General features: G+C 36.1%; 1 protein-coding gene across 2 annotated transcripts in view; it reads right to left on the bottom strand.

Moving 5' to 3' along the window:
- Positions 1-6,672, bottom strand: part of LOC118735796 (centrosomal protein of 104 kDa) — a 44,139-nt gene that overhangs the window by 36,198 nt on the left and 1,269 nt on the right. The gene's annotated exons all lie outside the window — the stretch shown is intronic.

Genomic DNA, 6,672 nt, shown 5'->3' with positions numbered 1-6,672 from the left:
CTTCATCTTCATCTTCATCTTCATCTCCATCTTCATATTCATCTTCATCTTCATCTTCATCTTCATCTTCATCGTCATCTTCATCGTCATCTTCATCTTCATCTTCATCTTCATCTTCATCTTCATCTTATCTTTATATTTGTTTTTGATTATATTCTTGTCTTTGCATTAATTAGTCTTTTCCCGCCCAATTGGCGTTTAACGCAGCTATTCGTTTTCTATACCCGTCATATGCTACCTGTACCGTGGCGTTAAATATTTATCGCAAACATAACGGAGCTATAATAATAACATTTGCTTCAATAATTTGAGTTTAACTTTTTAAACAGGTGGCCACCCTCTTCAGGCACCTCAAAAATATTTTAATTGTGTTTCTGTAAGCTCTTTCTGTACTGTATAGTATTTTAAGCGTAAGACTTTTGTATAATTTAACTAAATTTTACTTTTGAAACAGGTGGCAACCCTCCTACATTTAGCTAGAAAATACAACTTATTCAAAACCATTTCTTTTCATACCCATATTGGTATAATTCGTTTAACTTAATAAATAATTTGAATTTGATTTTCGTATATATGGCAACCCTTTAAAAGACTAAAACCATACTGCACATCTGCAGGTCAAGCCCTTTCATTTGATACCTCATTTTTGAAAATCGTACGAACGATACAGATTTTATGACTTGATGTTTGATAAATATTTAACGCAACCCTCTGCGGCAGAGAAATTTTGAATTCGATTTTCTAAGATGTGGCAACTCCTTTCATGGAACTAAGGCTATGGTGTACACCCGAAGGACAAGGCCTTTCATGTGACACCTCATTTTTAAAAATCGAACGAACGATACAGATTTTATGACGTGGTGTTAAATATTTAACGCAACCATCTCCGAACTCGATTAAGAAGTTTCACTTCAAAAAGTAAAGGAGTGGATACTTCTGCATAGCCTACTTAAAGATTCAAGTTTTTTTGTTTTATTAAAATACTTTATTATGTTAACTAAACTTAGTTGCTTGTATTTATAAGGGTCATACCAAGTAAAAATAATACTCATGGGTTTATGAATATATGTAAGTACTGTACATACAATTACTTACTCGCATACACACAGAATGTTCAATGCTCAACATTAATCGCATTGCTTTGTTTTGGTCGCGCGCTCAATCGAACACAAATGGGCAAGCAGCGCAGACATTGCACAGCAGGCGAGCTTGTCAATGGCCAACAGTGCTCACACCTCAGTTCAACTTACACCAGTTGGCATATAAAGTTGGCCATGAGATGCAAAGGGTAGTCAGTTGATGGAAGGAAAAACAAAGTGAATATCGAAAAAAAAACATGGCATTGTACTAACATACCCATAGGTAGGGATGTGTATTATAGTAATGCGTGGTAGACTATTCTCTTTCATTTTATTGATTAATACCCTGCAGGAAATGGGGCTAGTTTCTAATTTTAACCTTTATTTTATTCGACCATAACTTACTTCATTTCTATGCTGATGACCTGCAAAATAGTCTGGCCCGGATACCCCTGCATTAGGTGTCAACTAACTTGTAACTGACTACTTTTGGTCATAAAGAGGTCTATTCTGCATGACTCCTGTATGAGTTTACAACTCACTTAAAGTTAGTTTTTTCATAGCTATTTAAAAGTGAGGTATTTATTGAAATCCTGAAAAAGCTGAGTACAAGTTGGTAGTTTGATAATATTTTACTACAGGGTATGTAAGTACATACAAATGTATGAGGATATTTAAATAGATTAAAAAATAAATATATGTATGTATATTTAACAGTGGAAAAACTGCTATATTACAATTATTTGCTGCAAATCAAAGCATTGTATTCTGATCATACGCTAGTTTTCCAATACAACTGGATTTTATGACCACTACTGCAGGGACTACGACTTGGGGGGGTATACATACATAATATGACCAACTATTTCATAGCTCAAAGAAGTACAGTTTAGGTTGAATTAGGTTAAAGTGGTTGCCCCAGTCAAGGTACGCACGTGGACAATTAAGAGATTGTCCTTTGCGGTTCATAAGTACTACGAAAAAAATGGACGGAGACCCTTAATTTAGTTAGCGAAATGCCGCGAGCCGATTACCAAATTACGAAAGAGGCTAATTTCGAACCCTGAGTTAAGAAGTGCAAGCAAAATGCTTCCATCTTAGCTTTGCGAAGGTTGAACAGTCTAAAAAAAAGTTTGAAGACGATTTCACCTCATCTTTCTCTTGACAGCTGACACAAGAGGATCGGTTGAAATTCCTAGTCATACCGCGTGAATACCAATTGTGTTAACATTAGGCCCAGCTATCCAAGAGTGTACCACAAGAAGACAGAGGCGTCCCTAGTTACGGATAAAATTTTAATAGTGCCTTTCCAACGCCAGGTCATCAGCGACGCAGTTTCCCGCATTGTCACTGTAACCCGGCACCTAAACTAGCCTTATTAAGAAGTAGTCCGACGCTATTGATAGAGAGATCAGACATTCCTTTACCGATTTCGAGCGCACCATCGCACCCCTCAGCAGTGGGTCTACCGCTTCCTTGAAGGCAGCTATTTCCACCTGAAAGACACTGCAGAAGTCCGGAGGCCTGAACATAGTTTTGGTGAAGAGTTTCCGACAGAAGACACCTATACCAACCCTGTCCCCAAGTTTTGATCCGTCCATGAAGACGTTTACCGCTCCCTTCTTCGAGTAAGCTCGCCCTCCCCAGTAGGGTTGCCAGATTTTGAAACGGAGAAAGGAGTACATTTATATTTTCGATAGAAAAAAAGCAGTATATAACATAAAAAAGGAGTAAAATTTTTTTTTGTCAATTTTTTGTGCAATTTGTTGTTACAAATTACCATTAATTAGCTACAAACAAACAAAGATATCTTAGAAATCTTTTTCAAAGCAACAATAAATGGGAAAAATAAATAACTATATGGGTTGGCTTTCCAATAGGGACCGTTGTTAAAGAGATGGTGATCGAAGGGGGAGTGGACGTGGCACCTTCTCCGACCTTTTTGGAGAGGGCAGGAACCGCCATTGACAAAAATGTTACTCCCGACCACCTAGGGCCCCTACGGGACCCCTTAGAAAAATTGCCAAAAGTCACAATTTTCACTTGCGTCCACAGTATTTTTGCGTAGAATTCGGTTCTCAATGACCGCTCTTATAGGAAAGTGTCCCCAACTAAAAAACTAAAAACTACAAAAGAATTCCAGACTCTTCCTTCTTAATTTAAGCCTTATAATTAATTTAATATTTTTCTGATTTTTATACCCGAGCGCCATGCCCCTAAGGCTATGCTTACACCTTTTCACTATCACACTTAACTTTACTTACTAAGGGCCGTTTTCACCATCTCTGGTTAACACTAATCCCCAGTTAAACATCGTTACCGATGGTACTGACTCCATTCACTTAACATTGGGTCGGTAACAATGTTTAACTGGGGCTTAGTGTTAACCAGAGATGGTGAAAATGGCCCTAAGTAGTGTTTGCCACAATATGAATGGCAAAGTACAGCGCGCAAAATAATAACTGTCGCGCAGGTTTTTTGAAAAATAAAAGGGTTCTTTATAGATTTTGTGTTTTTTTTTGTTCACTTTGTAAATACTTTACTTTTATTTTATTAATTGGTTTTAAAATTTTAATCCTGATTTGCATTTGCCAGCTTTGGGAGATAAGTACATGCGGCACGAACTTTTTTTTCTGGTGTATTTTTTCTTAGATTTTGTATAAAAAAAAAAAAACCGTATAGGGTTAGTCGAATGAATGCCCTCCTAGTCACCAGTTTCGAGTCTTTTCGATTGCTGAGTATGAGGCCTTATGTTGAAGAAAAGACGGAGTATAAAGGACCCAAATGTGGGAAATTAGCCTATGTTTACAGAAGATATGTAATAAAGTAATCGACGAAGACTTGCGCTTTTCTCCCAAAGTGTTTACCGCCGGTAAACCCAAATGAAAGTTAAAATTTAAAAACAAATTAATAAAATTGAAGTAAAATCTCTGGATAATTAACAATAAACTACTTTTTCGCAAAATCTATAAAGGCCCTTTGTATTTAAAAAAAAAAAACTGTGCAACAGATATTATTTTACACCCTGTATATGATAAAATATTACTAGCTGGAAAAAGGAGTACAAAAGAAGTACAAAGCTAATAAAGGAGTACATTTCCAGATATTTTTTTTTGGGAGTACAAGGGAGTACATTGCAATAAAAAGGAGTACGTTTACTTCCAAAAGCAGGACGTCTGGCAACCCTACTCCCCAGTCCTCTCTTGGGGGAATATAGTTAGAAAAGGAGCTTCTGGGAGCCATTTCGGAGACGCTTAATCTATGTGTACAGGGCGAAGCCAAAGTCCTCCAGAACTCCAGAGTGTTACTATCCGGTTTTCCTGAGCATAATAGCAGTTTGTGCTGCGACAATTCTGTCTACAATATGTGCTGGCGCCGTGTTCAACACGACGTTAAGCGCCCTTTGTGGCTCCTAATGCTCAACGAATTCCGATTAGGGCGATCCACTGTAAATGCTCCAGTTGTTTTACAAGTGTAGCCTTCTCTGATGGGTTCCATCAGACAAGGGCTCTGTGAAACAAGATAGGCTTAATTCTGCTTTCATAGAGCTAATGAATTACTTTGAGAAAGAGACCTTACCTTTTGCCGATAGCTCCCAAGGCAACCGACGTCTTTCTTACTTACCCTTTCCTCAATGTTAGTCTTCCACGACAGCTTAACTGCTTGATCCTGTCTGAGAGCCATAGACGTACACCCCACTCGAGGGAAGGGCTACAACGGGTATCTTGTACTTCTTGGTAAACAATACCAGTTTCATCTTGCTGACATTTACTGCGAAGCCGCCGTTGACCGCCCGTCTAGCTACCTGGTTCAGGTAACCTTGATCCAGACCAAAAAGGGTGTCTAGAAATCGTTCCTTAACCCAAAAGTTCAACATCATCTACATAGGCGATCACCCCGACAGCCGACTTTTTCCAGTTCCTCTCTAAAGTCATTTACAACCGCAAAGATTGAGGCTTCGCGAAGCAGCACACATTGGATTTCGGCCGTGTTGTAGTGGTTAGCAGTGCGCGCTACCATTCCGCAAGGCCTGGGCTCAAATCATAACAGTGGTGAACGAATAACTCGTCACGTAAAAATGCATACTTCGGATTATAAAAGTCGTGAACGTACTGCTCGGCTCGATTTCATCTTTTAGGTACACTTAGTTAGCCATGTGCATACATATGTATGTATGTGTTACTAACCAACGACCGCAATAATCTAAATTAATTTTCGAATACCTTTGAAGATAATTATTTTGAAAAATGAAAGAGTTTATTGGGGAATGCATGCTAATCAGTGGCGGATTTGAATATTTGTCACCACTAGGCAACTCAGAATTTGCCGCCGTTTTTCCGATAAGAAAAATATTTTTAAGGTAAAAGTACCAGTTTTGGAACGATTAGCAGTAAATAGTAATTTTCAAATTTATGTTATTTACTATATTTTTACTACAATTTAAGATAAACAAAAGTGGTATTTGCCTTGAGTAAAGGCTTTCAACTTTTAAAAAAAGCCGTCATCAACAAAGTTTTTTCGCTTGATAAGTTATAATCTCAAAAATACTAAATTAGCATTTTTAAATATTATCATTTAAATAATATCAAAAATAACTAAAAGTGTTGTCCAATTTACTGATTGCGTAGTTGAATCCCAAATTAATGTCTTAAAATGTACCAACACAAATTCTACTTTCAGTGCAGCTAACTTGAAAGAAAAAATAATTTTTTTCAACTCAAATTTTTCCGCCCCTAAATTTTGCCGCCCTAAGCACCTGCTTATGTTGCCTTTACGGTAAATCCGCCACTGATGCTAATTTCTTAAGGCATTACGCATATATTGTATTGTATTGTAAATTATCAGATTGTTTTTTTTTTTTTGTGTACACCCCGTTTCATAATTATAGACACATCACATATTGGCAAGTTGTAAAAATGTATTTCCTTGTTACAGTTTGTAATTTCATTTTAGTTATTGTTTTATAAAAAAATAGATTATTCTTGAAAAAAATCGTGTAAATCAAAGTTTAAAACTTTGCGAGATATTAAAAAAAATTAAATTTTATAAAAATTACAAGACCTTTAGTAAGACTTCTTAGGATGATTCTAGCACAATAAAGTGCAAGTTTGAAGTAGATGCTTTTTGGATTTTTTTTTGCTGACAGTGTTGTTTGCCATGCAAAGTACCTAAAAAAAAAATAAAAATAAACAATTACCGTAAATCAACGGTAAAACCTAACTACTTCAAACTTGCACCTCATTGTACTAAAACTTATCATACAAAAATGGGCTACAAAAGTGCATGCTCAAAATCGTTCTAAGAAATCTACTAAAAGAAGCCCGAAATTTTTCCAAAGTTTGTTAATTTTTTTTAAATATGCACATATGTATTGCACAAAGTTTTAAATTGAATTTATAAGATTTTTGTTATAAAAAAAAAAACTGTATTTTTGTATAATACAACTATAATTAAATAACAAAAAAAAAAAATTTTGAAAAAAATTCAATATGTGCCGCGCTTATAATTATGACACGGAGTGTATGTAAAAAAAATTCTCTAAACCACACGTGCACTTACATACTTACTACATATAATCAAAATGGGGTAAAAT

The sequence above is a fragment of the Rhagoletis pomonella genome, unplaced genomic scaffold, assembly GCF_013731165.1.
Source record: "Rhagoletis pomonella isolate Grant_MI unplaced genomic scaffold, Rhpom_1.0 Rhpom_scaffold_00003, whole genome shotgun sequence".
Classification (NCBI taxonomy): Eukaryota; Metazoa; Arthropoda; class Insecta; order Diptera; family Tephritidae; genus Rhagoletis; species Rhagoletis pomonella.
This window is presented reverse-complemented; position numbering and strand designations above follow the sequence as displayed.